Source organism: Schistocerca nitens, chromosome 11 (assembly GCF_023898315.1).
Source record: "Schistocerca nitens isolate TAMUIC-IGC-003100 chromosome 11, iqSchNite1.1, whole genome shotgun sequence".
In the NCBI taxonomy this organism is placed as follows: Eukaryota; Metazoa; Arthropoda; class Insecta; order Orthoptera; family Acrididae; genus Schistocerca; species Schistocerca nitens.
In genome coordinates this window covers 54,224,783-54,238,840 of record NC_064624.1, presented here as the reverse complement: position 1 = coordinate 54,238,840, position 14,058 = coordinate 54,224,783, and the positions used below count along the sequence as shown (strand labels likewise).

The 14,058-nt window shown below is 44.2% G+C and overlaps 1 protein-coding gene across 6 annotated transcripts in view; it reads right to left on the bottom strand.

Moving 5' to 3' along the window:
* Positions 1–14,058, bottom strand: part of LOC126213426 (zinc finger protein 431-like) — a 177,401-nt gene that overhangs the window by 24,892 nt on the left and 138,451 nt on the right. The gene's annotated exons all lie outside the window — the stretch shown is intronic.

Sequence of the window (14,058 nt, the reverse complement as noted above, 5' to 3'; positions counted from 1 at the left end):
CACCATTGTTTTCCTCTGAAAATTCCCTTCAATTCGATATGCAACATGACTATGATACCTAAATCTGAAAATTTTAAACTATTAAAAAAAAACATTTTTTTGAAATTTCCAACATATTTCCTTGGACTTTTTTATAAAAATTATGTTGTCCAATCTAACTGACTACATGCATGCAAAATGTCAAGATGGGATCTCAATGGGTTTTTGTATAAAATAATATTTCACCACTGCAATACACACTAGTGAGGTTAAATCCTAACAAACTTAAATTATTATGTTAGTCTTTTTATGCAACATTACCCTCTTATTGTTTGTTGATTCATTAAATGATATAGTCTTGTTTTAACTTAATGTTCATGATTGTTTTAAGTATGAATCAGAAGGAAGTGAACACATTTTAATTGGTAATATACGTGCTACAAGTTAAAATTTTGAATAAAGCCACTCACCTTCATCCTTAGATGTAAATGGCAGAGATTATCTTTTTCTTGGGTTGCCAGTGTTATTTTTAATCATTCACAACAAGTTCCTTATATTAGAAATTGGCATACAAGTAATTTCACTTGGGAAAAATATTAACTTGATATTTGCATGGATAGAACTGTGTCTCTAATACTAATTGGTATTTACAAAGTTAATACACATGGTATTTATACAACTTAGTGTTTAATGAGGGTAGGTGTAACATAATTTAAACATCCTTCTTTTATGATCTATTAAGATATTTTTGCAAAGCAAGAGAAGACAACTTCATTTCTTTAGCACTTAAAGTGTAGGTTCTTCCTGTAGCTGTTGTTGGATTCGCTGTTTCTAAAAGAGTATTTCCTGGGACATCTAATATATATCTTGGTTGTGGATAGTAAAAAGACTGGGCTGGACCCTTTGGGTGAAATAAATTTATTTGGTACATGTCATTGTATTTTTCTTCAATGCATCCTAGCCACCAAGAGTCGTCATATGCTACTGTCACAAAACCAGCAGCAATATTTTTCATATGTGACGGTGTTATTTGGTTCAGTGTTGTCACATATTCAAGAGACTCATCCACACTTAAATGATAAGGCTTGACAGCAATTTGACTCTGTGGAGGGTTTATATGAATGAAACTTTTGTGTTCCCACAACCGCTTTTGATTCACTAAACAGAGGAAGTAAGTATTCTTTGGTCAGTTCATAGTCCTCTGTTGTGCAATATTCAAAGTCAATGTTTTTCATGTGTTCCATGGCAAATACATATAAGCAATGTGGGTGTTAAGATTTGTTGGTCATATGGCCTTTGAAAGCTGGCTTTAGCAGCTAGCTGCTTAACAGTTCCGCCAAGGCCAACACATTCACTCTTGCCATGGGATATTGCAAAGAACTCGCACTCTGCCTCAACTTCAAAAACAGTTTTATGCAAATAAAATTAAGGAAGTTTTTTTTATTTTTATGTTGTGCAGTGCTGCCATCAGAAAAGTAAGTAATCTTTTTAAGTGCAAAAGGCAAGGTTTGCTTTACGATTTCTAGCAGTTTTTTCTGGACTACACAGAAAGTGATTGTATTATGTTTAAGGCAATCAGATATGAAGACATACTGCAGATGTTTTAGTTTTCCTTCCCATTTATAATATATGGTGAATGGATGCAGTGTACCTTGGGTGGTAGTCCAGTGCAATGATTGTATTTCATCTTGTACTATGAAGGAGTAGTTTTCTGCAAAATCACAGCTGCCTACTACATGGCCTTCTGTTAATTTGTCCTTGATTTCGCTGTAGTATTCTTTCTGCTGACTAGCTATAAATGAATGAGTTTTTACCTTCATTAGTGTGTCCAAAAACTCATCCATAAAGTCATCAGTACTACAGTTTCCATCAAACACCTATCTGCAGTTACCCACTTTTTGTAGATAACTTCATCAATCATATGGTCCGTGAACTTTGCATTCAATAGATCTTAGAGTCTAGAGACACCAGGACATTCTTTACAAATATCCATAAAACATTGTTGCGACGGTGGATTGCACATCATCTTGACTAGGCAGGAATGATAAGATTTCAAAGCAGTTTTATCTCCATCCAAAACAAAATTTTGCATCTTAGCACCATTCATCATTAGCTTAATGTTTTGGTGTAAGGTACACACACAAACAGTAGGTGTGCCACTTCTTCCAGCCAGGATACAGTTCCTTGCTGTTAATTCACAAAACTTGGAAAAGCCAATTTTGTTTGCAGGGATATTTTCCTTCATATATATATATATATATATATATATATATATATATATATATATATATATATATATATATATATATATATATCAACTTAAATAACTACATTTCTTTTATATGGAACATTCTAGAAAATATATAGTAAATAATCGTATTTTATGTTTGATATATTACCGCATACATGGCATGGCATACACTACGACTACACCGCTCTATACTACATCACTTTGACAACTTAACACTGGAACACAGTACAATATAGAGCACTCGCAAGTTCTTTTGCTATGACTATTTCGTACACATTTTAATGTAGGGCCGAGGCCCCACTTCAGCCACATTACTGACATGTTTTTAGGTTTTATTATGTTTAACTTGTAGGAAATGAAAATATAATACTTAATCTTACCTCTCAATACATTAAGTTACTTCTGATGCTTTGTACAACATGTAGAATACAAAAAACAACAGGTTGTGTGTTGCTTGAAGAAAAACACGATATAACTTCTGCAACCCAGATCTTTTCATTAAATCATGACTTCAAACAAGACCAAACAAAGAAATGTTTCTATAGAAAATTGAATAGCACATTTCATATTGCTTATTATAAACTATGGTAGGACTGGCTGGTATTCCAAAGGAGCTTAAAACTCCACCCGTTACATCAAGGTGGCCGTAAGTGGGGTAGTGGCCAAAACTAGAGCCTTGACCCTATATGAAAATCTCACGTTTTTTATACTAAGAAGTGAATGTGGTATAAAATTTTAAGATTCTTAAGTTGTTATTTTTTTATATTTTATTCTCGCACTAAAATATCATTTAATTAATTAACAAACAATAAGAGAATACGGTTGCATAAAAAGGCTAACATAATAATTTAAGTCTGTTAGAATTACATAGGCCTACCTTAGTATTAATAGCCTGCTTTTCACCTCACTAATGTGTATTGTGGTAGTAAAATATTATTTTATACAAGAACCCATTGAGATCCTGTCTTGAAATTTTGCAAGCATTTAGTCAGACTGGACAACATATACAATTTTTATAGAAAAATCCGAGGCTACATATTTTGGAAATTTCAAAAAACGTTTTTTGGAAGTTTAAAATTTTCAGATTTCGGTAGCATAGTCATGTTACATATCAAATTGAAGGGAATTTTTAGAAGGAAACAATGGTGCAAGTTTGAGCTCTCTAGGTTGTATAGTTTTTGAGCTAGAGCATTTTAAAACAATCATCGATTGATCAAAAACAGAGGTTTATTTGATTTTTAAACCCTTGAAACTCAAAAACTAAAGGTCAGAAAAATTTGAAATTTAAACTAGTGTTAGTGGGTACATTACCTGAAAAAAAATTTCATCCAAATCTGAGATATTCAGTTTCAGACTGTCAGTTGATTTGAGATGAAATGACCTGTTTATGTTTTATTGCTTATTTTGCAGTGGCGGGCTAAAGCAAAATTTTTTTTGGCATATCAGTTTTTACCGATCAAAATTAGAAAAATTTAGCTGAAAAAAAGATAATCAAAAATTCCTGAAATACTGAAAACTCCCGGCGCTTCTAAATTTCTCCCAGATGAAAAAAGTTTTGGGTTTCGCCTCGATTTCTCAGTTGTTCAGGGACATACACACCCTGTTAACCCCTTACACGAACAATCACTTAACAAAAGGAATCAACACGTCACCAACACTCAAACAGCATGCTGATGTCAATATAGGAAACATTTGACCTGACTGATTGCAGTACGATATTTCCACCAGTTGCTAGAACGTGGAACTATTATTCAGCATACTTCACGGTCAATGAGCCGTAGTTTGCAAAGAATTTACGATTTTTTTCGTGTAGTTGTTTTAGAGAGAATCAGGGAACGATTGACAGCAACAGAGGAAAGAAATACAGCAGTCGAAGACTGGGTAGCTTTGAGAGATGAAATAGTGAAGGCAGCAGGGGATCAAGTAGGTAAAAGGACGAGGGCTAGGAGAAGTCCTTGGGTAACAGAAGAGATATTGAATTTAATTGATAAAGGAGAAAATAAAAAAATGCAGTAAATGAAGCAGGCAAAAATAAATACATATGTCTCAAAAATTATATCAACAGGAAGTACAAAATGGCTAAGCAGGGGTGGCTAGAGGACAAACGTGCAGATGTAGACATATATCACTAGGGGGTGAGATAGATACTGCCTACAGGAAAATAAAGAGATGTTTGGAGAAAGGAGAGCGCAGATGGAAAACCAGTTCTAAGCAAAGAAGGGAAGGCAGATGAGTGGAAAAAGTATGTAGAGGGCCTATAGAAGGGTGATGTGCTCGAGCGCAGTATTATGGAAATGGAACAGGACGTAGATGAAGATGAAAGGTATGATACTGCATGAATAATTTGACAGAGCACTGAAAGATCTAAGTCGAAACAAGGCCCTGGGAGTAGACAACATTCCATTACCCTTGAGAGAGCCAGCCCTGACAAAACTCTACCATCTGTGAGAAATATGTATGAGACAGGCGAAATACCCTCAGATTTCAAGCAGAATATAAAAATTCCAATCTCAAAGACAGCAGGTGTTGACAGGTGTGAAAATTACTCAACCATCAGTTTAATAAGTCACAGCTGCAAAATACTGACATGAATTCTTTACAGAAAAATGGAAAATCTAGTAGAAGCCAACCTTAGGGAAGATTAGTTTGAATTCCACAGAAATGTTTGAACATACGAAGCAATACTGACCCTATGACTTACCTCAGTGGAGAGACTAAGGAAAGGCCAACCTACGTTTCTCGTATTTGTACACTTAGAGAAACCTTTTGACAATGTTGACTGGAATACTCTCTTTCAAGTTCTGAAGGTGGCAGGGGTAAAATACAGGGAGCGAAAGGCTATTTACAATTTTTACAAAAACCAGATGGCAGTTATAAGAGTTGACGGGTGCTAAAGGAAAGGAATGGTTGGGAAGGAAGTGAGACAGGGTTGAAGCTTATCCCTGATGTTTGAGCAAGTAGTTAAAAAAAAACAGGAAATAATTTGGGGTATGAATTGAAGTCCATGGAGAAGAAATAAAAACGCTGAGGCTTGCCAATGACATTGTAATTCTGTCAGAGACAGGAAAGGACCTGGAAGAGCAGCTAAACATAACGGACAGTGTCTTGAAAGGAGGATCTAAGATGAACATCAACAAAAGCAAAGCAAGGATCATGAAAGGCAGTTAAATTAAATCAGGTGATGCTGAGGAAGTTAGATTAGGAAATGAGACACTTAAGTAGTAAATGAGTATTGCTATTTAGGGAGCAAAATAATTGATGATGGTCGAAGTAGAGAGGACATAAAATGTAGACTGGCAATGGCAAGGAAAGTGTTTGTGAAGAAGAGAAATTTATTAACATTGAGTATAGATTTAAGTGTCAGTAAGTCTTTTCTGGAAGTATTTGTATGGAGTGTAGCCTTGTATTGAAGTGAAGCAATAGACGATAACTAGTTTAGACAAGAAGAGAGTAGAAGCTTTCGAAATGTGGTGCTACAGAAGAATGCTGAAGATTAGATAGGTAGATCATGTAACTAATAAGGAGGTACTGAATAGAATTGGGGAGAAGAGGAATTTGTGGCACAACTTGACCAGAAGAGCTCGGTTGGTAGGACACGTTGTGAAGCATCATGGGATCACCAATTTAGTAGGTTGGTTTGTGGGATTAAAGGGACCAGACTGCAACGGTCATCGGTCCCTTGTTCCAAAACTTAAAAACTACCACACAGAGTAAAAAAAAACGGATAATAGAGACAACAGACAACACAGGACAAGAAAAACTCAGACAAAGAACAGATATAACAAATTAAAATCACACGGAGTGTGGCGGTGGTTGGCCGACCATAGAATAAAAAGGAAAAGCCAACCACCGAGAACACATTAAAAACTCAGTTTAAAACCGTAGGCCAAAGGATAGAATCAACACAAAACAATAAAATAAAACACAAACGCTCATATTAAATGATAAAAACTCCCTGCCTGAATAAAACGTAAAACTAAGCCAGCCATAGCAGGGTCATCAGTTAAAAGGGCAGGGAGCGTATCAGGCAGCGCAAATGTCTGCCTGACCACAGGTAAAAGGGGGCAGGCCAACAAAATGTGGGCCACTGTCAAAGCCGCACCGCAGCGACACAGAGGAGGGTCCTCCCGACGCAGTAAGTAACTGTGTGTCAGCCAAGAGTGGCCAATGCGGAGCCGACAAAGGACGACTGAGTTCCTGCGGTTGGCTCGCATGGATGACCGCCACACTGTCGTTGTCTCCTTAATGGCACGGAGTTTATTGGGTGTGATCCGATCGCGCCATTCAGCGTCCGAAATCGCAAAAACTTTTCGGCGGAGGACTGCTCGCAAATCAGTCTCTGGGAGGCCAATGTCCATAGATGGTTTACTGATGGCCTCTTTCGCCAGGCGGTCAACATATTCATTGCCCGGGATACCGACATGACCAGGGCTCCACACAAAGACCACAGAGCGGCCGCAACGGGCAAGAGTATGCAGGGACTCCTGGATAGTCATCACCAGACGAGAACGAGGGAAACACTGGTCGAGAGCTCGTAAACTGCTCAGGGAATCGCTACAGATCACGAAGGACTCACCTGAGCAGGAGCGGATATACTCTAGGGCACGAAAGACGGCGACCAGCTTAGCAGTGTAAATGCTGCAGCCAGCCGGCAATGAACGTTGTTCGGAATGGTCCCCTAGAGTAAGCACATAACCGACACAACCAGCAACCATCGAGCCGTCAGTGTACGCAATGCCAGAGCCCTGATACATTGCAAGGAGGGAAAGAAAGCGGTGGCGGAAGGCCTTTGGAGGGACTGAGTCATTCGGGCCCTGTGCCAATTCCAGCTGAAGGCGAGGACGAGGCACACACCATGGGGGTGTACGCAGAGGTGCCCTGAAAGGAGGCGGAAGAAGTAAGGCCCCAAGACCGGAGAGAAGCTCTCGGATACGGACCGCGATCGTACTGCCAGCCCTGGGTCGACGTTCTGGAAGATTGACGTGCGACTCTGGGAATAGTAGCCGATAGTTAGGATGCCCGGGCAAGCTGAAATCATGGGCAACATAAGCGGCCAGCAAAAGTTGGCGCCGTAACCGCAGCGGAGGGACACCTGCCTCCACTAGTATGCTGTCCACAGGGCTGGTATGGAAAGCACCAGTGGCAAGGCATATCCCGCTGTGGAGGATTGGGTCCAGCACCTGCAACGCAGATGGGGATGCTGAGCCATAAGCCAGGCTCCCATAATCCAGACGGGACTGGATTAACGCCTGGTAGAGCCGTAACAGGGTAGATCGGTTGGCGCCCCAGCGGGTGTGGCTCAAGCATCTCAGAGCATTTAGATGCCGCCAACACGCCTGTTTAAGCTGCCGAATATGAGGCAGCCAAGTCAGCCAGGCATCAAAAACTACACCCAAAAACATGTGGGTCTCCACCACAGCAAGGAGTTCGTCAGCAAGATAAAGTCGCGGCTCAGGATGGATCGTTCGGCGCCGGCAGAAATGCATAACGCGGGTCTTGGCAGCCGAAAACTGAAAACCATGCGCTACAGCCCAAGACTGCGCCTTGCAGATAGCGCCCTGTAGTTGACGTTCAACAGCTGCAATGCCAGTAGAGCTGTAGTAAAGGCAGAAGTCGTCAGCATACAGGGAAGCGGAGACAGAATTTCCCACTGCTGCAGTGAGCCCGTTTATTGCGATTAAAAACAGGCAGACAATGAGGACAGATCCCTGTGGTAACCTGTTCTCCTGGACTCGGGAGGAACTATGAGAGGCCGCGACATGCACGCGGAAGGTATGATACGACAGAAAATTTCGGATAAAGATCGGCAGAGGGCCCCGAGGACCCCATCCATGAAGTGTAGAAAGTATGTGATGACGCCATGTCGTATTGTACGCCTTCCGCATGTCGAAAAAGACAGCGACTAGGTGCTGACGGCGAGCAAAGGCAGTACGGATGGCCGACTCCAGACTCACCAGATTGTCGGTGGCGGAGCGGCCTTTACCGAACCCACCCCGAGATTGAGCCAGAAGGCCCCGAGACTCCAGTACCCAATTCAAGTGCTGGCTCACCATCCGTTCGAGAAGCTTGCAAAGAACGTTGGTGAGACTAATGGGGCGGTAGCTGTCCACCTCCAAAGGGCTCTTGCCCGGTTTCAAAACGGGGATGACAATGCTTTCCCGCCATTGCGATTGAAACCCACCCTCGACCCAGAGACGGTTGTAAAGATTGAGGAGGCGTCACTTGCAGTCCACTGAAAGGTGTTTCAGCATCTGACAGTGAATGCGATCTGGCCCAGGAGCGGTATCAGGGCAAGCAGCAAGGGCGCTGTGAAATTCCCACTCAATGAATGGAGCATTGTGGGATTCAGAATGGTGGGTGCAAAAAGAAAGGCTCCGACATTCAATCCACTCTTTAATGGAGTGGAAGGCCAGTGGGTAATTGGAAGAAGCGGAACTAAGAGCAAAATGCTCTGCCAAGCTGTTGGCAATTTCGTCGGAGTCTGTACACACTGCTCCATTCAGTGAGAGTGCAGGGACGCTGACAGGGGTCTGATAGCCATAGAGGCGTCGGATCTTGGCCCAGACCTGCGATGGAGAGACATGGAGGCCAATGGTGGACACATACCGCTCCCAGCACTCCTGTTTGCTTTGGCAGATAAGGCGGCGGGCCCGCGCACGCAACCGTTTGAAGCTGATGAGGTGTTCAATGCAGGGATGTCACTTGTGACGCTGTAGCGCCCACTGGCGATCTTTAATCGCCTCAGCGATCTCAGGCGACCACCAAGGCACAGTCCGCCGCCGAGGGGACCCAGAAGAACTGGGAATGGCAGATTCTGCGGCAGTAACCATGCTGGTAGTGACTGAGTGAACCACCGCATCAATGTCGTCACTAGAGAGAGGCTCAATAGTGGCAATGGAGGAGAACAAGTCCCAGTTAGCCTCATTCATAGCCCATCTGCTGGGGCACCCAGAAGAGTGACGCCGTGGCAGTGACAGAAAGATTGGAAAATGGTCACTACCACACAGGTCGTCATGCACACTCCATTGGACAGATGGTAAGAGGCTAGGGCTACAGATCAATAGGTCAATGGCAGAGTATGTGCCATGCGCCACACTGAAGCGTGTGGAGGCTACGCCAATAAATGCTCAACGGTGGCGCCCCGACCTGTTGCCACTGACCCACCCCACAGAGGGTTATGGGCGTTAAAGTCGCCCAGTAACAAGAAAGGTGGCGGCAATTGGGCTATCAGCGCAGCCAGGACATGCTGCCCGACATCACCATTCAGTGGAAGGTAAAGACTGCAGACAGTAACAGCCTGTGGCATCCACACCTGAACAGCGACAGCCTCTAAAGCTGTATGTAAAGGGACGGACTCGCTGTGAAGAGAGTTAAGGACATAGATGCAGATGCCACCAGACACCCTTTCATAAGCTGCCCGGTTCTTATAATAACCCCAATAGCCACGGAGGGCGGGGATTCGCATTGCTGGAAACCAAGTTTCCTGAAGTGCAATGCAGAAGAAAGTGTGAAGGCTGATAAGTTGGCGGAGCTCAGCTAGATGGTGGAAGAAACCGCTGCAGTTCCACTGGAGGATGGTATTGTCCATGTCTGAGAAAGGCGTGACGGGACTGGGAAGGCAGATTACGCCGCCGGGTCACCTGCTGCCTCCAAATGAGCACCTGTGCTAGTGCTTTCCATGGCGTCTGAGGGACCGGCGAGATCGAGGTCCTCAGCGGACGCCAGAATATCCACCTCACCCTCAGACACAGTGCTTGTAGGAAGCGGTGGGATGGTTGCCACCGCAATGTCGTTAGCCTTGGGGACTTTCTTCTTCTTCTGTTGCTCTCGCTGTGCCTTCGGTGGTTCAGGCTTGGAGGGCTTCACTGGGTCAGTCTCAGGGATGAACGACGACCGTGAGGCTCTACGACCAGGGGCTGGTGGTTGTTTCAGCCACTTGCGGTTGTCCGCTTTTCCACTGGTCGGAACTTGCGAAGGTAGGCCCCAAGGGACCCCTTCCTGGCGAGAGTAGCCGAAGAAGTCTTATTCTTCTCTGGCGGGGAAGGGGGAACTGATGTCCCCGATGGTTGGGGGGCGGGAGGGGTGTTGCTCCTGAAGAAGATGGAGCAGGAGCAACAGGGAGTGAAGTGCCCCCCACAACCGAGGGGGCCGTTGGATTCTGACAGATCTTAGAACCAACAATAAGTGACGATGGGAGAACCGTTGTTGCAGCAGCGGCATAGGTCGACGTCATTGCCACAGGATGGAGCCGCTCATACTTCCGTTTAGCCTCGGTGTAGGTCAGGCGGTCCAGGGTCTTATATTCCATTATCTTTCGTTCCTTCTGGAATATCCTACAGTCCGGCGAGCAGGGGGAATGGTGTTCTCCGCAGTTAACACAGATGGGAGCCGGAGCACATGGAGTATTGGGATGCGAAGGATGTCCACAATCTCGGCATGTGATGCCGGAAGTACAGCGAGATGACATGTGCCCGAACTTCCAGCATTTAAAACACCGCATCGGAGGAGGGATATATGGCTTCACATCACAGCAGTAAACCATCACCTTGACTTTTTCGGGTAAAACATCACCTTCAAAGGCCAAGATGAAGGCACCGGTGGCTACCTGATTATCCCTCGGACCCTGATGGACGCACCGGACGAAGTGAACACCTCGTCGTTCTAGATTGGCACGTAGTTCATAGTGGGGCTGCAGAAGAAGATCCCTGTGGAATATAATACCCTGGACCATGTTTAAACTCTTATGGGGAGTGATGGTGATGGAAACATCCCCCAACCTGTCGCAAGTGAGCAACCTCCGTGACTGGGCAGAGGATGCTGTTTTGATGAGAACTGACCCAGAGCACATTTTGGACAAGCCCTCCACCTCCCCGAACTTGTCCTCTAAATGCTCCACAAAAAACTGGGGCTTGGTCAACATAAATGATTCCCCATCTACTCGCGTACACACGAGGTACCGGGGTAAATAATCTCCACTGCCTTCTTTGGACAAACGTTCCTCCCATGGAGTGGCCAGGGAGAGAAATGATCTCTGATCAAATTTCTTTCCATTGAGGTTAGACCTCGATCGCTTAGAGACTGCTGGTGGAGGCCCACCAGCAAGAGATGATGTACCACACTTCATTGCGGGTCATCCGCCCTGATGCCACCCACTCCGACCAGGGGCTCTCCCCACGGGCACCACCCAGCCGCAGCAAAGACCACCTGGCAGGATGGCCTTTGCCGGGAGTTCCAATGCCCCAAAGGGATAGGCATCTACTCCTCGGCATACGTGGGGAGGTAGCAGCTCAGGCATCAGCAGTGCAATCCCTGTGTAGTCAGGGGGCTACCACCAAGAGGGTACATGACGACCCCACCACAACGGACTGGGTACCGTGCTGGATGTCGGGTGTCGAAATATCCATGTACATTACGAGGGCAGAGATGGAAGTGCACAATGGAGGGAAGGGATGCTATCCGGAACACACTGCAGCAGATGTGGCCGGAAGCTCGAAGTAAGTCCAACTCCATGAAAATATCAGGTGCGCCAGATCTTAGGGCAAGATGGATTAAAGATGCACCACGTAAGGTGTCCTTCCCCAAATGGTACGCACTAATGGAAAAATTTGGAAATAGAGTGTTCAAACCCCTCAGGGGCCCATCACATTAAAGGCCGAAACAGTTGAGACTCCTTTTAGTCACCTCATACGACAGGCAGGAATACCGCGGGCCTATTCTTACCTCCGAACCCGCAGGGGGGTCACCAATTTAGTATTGGAGGGAAGTGTGGAGGGTAAAATCGTAGAGGGAGACCAAGAGACAAATATACTAAGCAGGTTCAGAAGGATGTAGGTTGCATTATGTAACTGGAGGTGAAGAGGCTTGCACAGGATAGAGTAACATGGAGAGCTGCATCAAACTAGTCTCTGGAGTTAGACCGCAACAGCAACAAGAACAGTTCAGTAATTGTCACCCTGTATGTTTTATGCATCAGAGATGCTCGGCACTGGGCTGCATATTCCTTACTGCTACCTGAGTTTTGACTGAGTAATTCAATTACATATGTTGGTGTGGCTTTCTACCCAAGTTGAAAGTAAGGGTATCATTTCCTGTATCATAATGCACAGGAAGTCGAAATCATTGAATGTTAATCATCTTTCCCCCACAGAATCACTCCCTTCTTCCCTCTCTCATTCTTTCATACAAACAATTTGTGGCAAAGAGAAAATTTAAGGGACCTCTGATTGAAACTTTCCCCTTTTGGTGAGGTTTGTTTACTGCATAGTGTCCATCATCGATGTACATATACTTACACATCACTTCACAACCATTTAGTCTAACGTCTAACCAAATATATATCCTTTGTGATTAATGAAAATGTTTTCAGACTGTCACTTTACTGGTTAATAGTTTTGACTGCTTAGGATGTTTAATACTGCTTCAATGATATACTAAAGATTGTAGTTTAGGAAGGATACAATGAAATGGCCTTACAGAAAATTAACAGTGAAATGGCCTTACATCAAATTTCCAAGTCAGCAGGTTAATGCGTAATATTCTATCCCATTGATTTCTGTATACTGTGTTTTCAAAATATTTGCCTGTCAGATACCTGTGCTGGTACATTTCTTATAATCCCTGCTTCCCGATAGGGCAGGGAACACAGTATGGAGGCCTAGTGAATCCTTTTTAGATGTTGCTCAGAAGACTGAAGCTTTCACAATCTACAGATGGCCGGAGGTGACTACTTGAGAGTCCTCTAAACACAACTAATAAGAGAAATACAGCCTTAACTTATCACACCCTGCTCAAATGTAACATTATCACATGGAAGGTCAGTGCATTCCTGCAATCATAGTGTTCAGGGTGGTGTGATACCTTTTGAACCTAGGCAGGAAGTCAGTGTTGGTTGGTTTAAAAGAGTGGGGAAAGGACCAAACTGCTAGGTATTTGGTCCCTTGTTCTGAATAAAACAGTGCCACAAGGGTGAGAATACAAGAAGCAAGACTGACAACACAAAATGGAGAGAAAGGAAATACTACAAGAACGATGGAAGGGCAACAAACACTTAAAGGGAAAAAAGGGGAAAAGAAAACCACAGAAATACAAGAAACAGGAAGAAGGGGTTATAACAACTAAATAGATTACCACGGCTGGCTGACCATGAGAATAAAAAGGAGAAGCCAGCCACTCTGCAACACATTAAAACCTCCACCCTAAAAGCACTAGGGTGGAGGACACAGAGAGACAACGGACATGTGCTAAAATTTAGATCAAATGATAAAACGTGCAACTAAATCAGCCAATAAGGCTGCAGCAACGAGTCCGGTAACAAAAGATTTTGTTGTAAGGCAGCCAAAGTGGGGCAGTGCACAAGAATATGGGCCACTGACAACAGGGTGCTGCATCGACATTGAGGCAGATCTTCACAGTGCAGGAAGTACCTGTGCCTCTAACAAGCATACCAATGTGAAGCCGGCAGAGAACGACAGAGTCATTGCGAGAGGCCCGCATGGAGGACTGCGTCACATTCAGTGTCTCCTTAATGGCACGCAGTTTGTTGTGTGTGCTGAGACTATGGCATTCCATATCCCAAAGCCGAAAAAACTTGGTGACGTAAAAACAAACGCAGGTCAGTTATTGGAATGCCGATCTCCATAAGCGGTTTCCATGTAGACGATTTGGCCAGCCTGTCAGCAAGTTCGTTGCCTGGTATCTTGACGTGTCCTGGGGTCCACACAAACACCACTGAACAACGACCATTTTAGGGCATAGATGGACTCCTGGCTGGTCGCTACCAAAGGATAATGAGGGTAGCGCTGGTTGATAACTTGCAGGCTGCTCAAGGA